Below are 542 nucleotides of genomic sequence, written 5' to 3'. Positions count from 1 at the left end.
GGCGGCAGGCTGGGAGCGGCACGCGGCCCCAGGAGGCCGGGTCTTGAAGACCCCTGTGAAAGTTGCAGAGGGCTGGGGGGCTCTGGGCTGGGCCAGAGAGATGTCGCCCAGAGGCAGGAGGAGCAGCCTGAGGCCCCTGCCCCCTGGGCCTGGGGCTGCGACCAGTGAGAAGAAGCTGGGGGTGGGGACTGTGAAGAAGGGGCAGAGGGGTGGCAGAGGGTAGGACAGCAGGGACCAAGGAAGGGTCTAAGGCTAGGATGGGGGCTGGTGCAGGTAGGTGGCCCCGACACAGAAGCCCTGGACCGTCTCTGTTTCTTCCGCAGGCTCTGGATGGCTCAGGAGGCGCCCTAGTCTCGGAAGGATCGGAGCAGCTCGTCCTCGACCCTCTTGCTGTCTGCCTGGGGACCATGGCGCACCGCGCTGCCTGCTGATCGGCCGGGCCGTGGGCGGGACCGGGCTGCTGTCCATGCCTCGGCGCGGCTGCCCCGTCCCCCAGCAGCCGGACGGCCCCGAGGCTGGGCGGCCATCAGAGCCGCGGGCCG

The sequence above is a fragment of the Marmota marmota genome, unplaced genomic scaffold (assembly GCF_001458135.2).
Source record: "Marmota marmota marmota unplaced genomic scaffold, marMar, whole genome shotgun sequence".
NCBI lineage: Eukaryota > Metazoa > Chordata > Mammalia > Rodentia > Sciuridae > Marmota > Marmota marmota.
Note: the sequence above shows the minus strand (reverse complement) of the source record.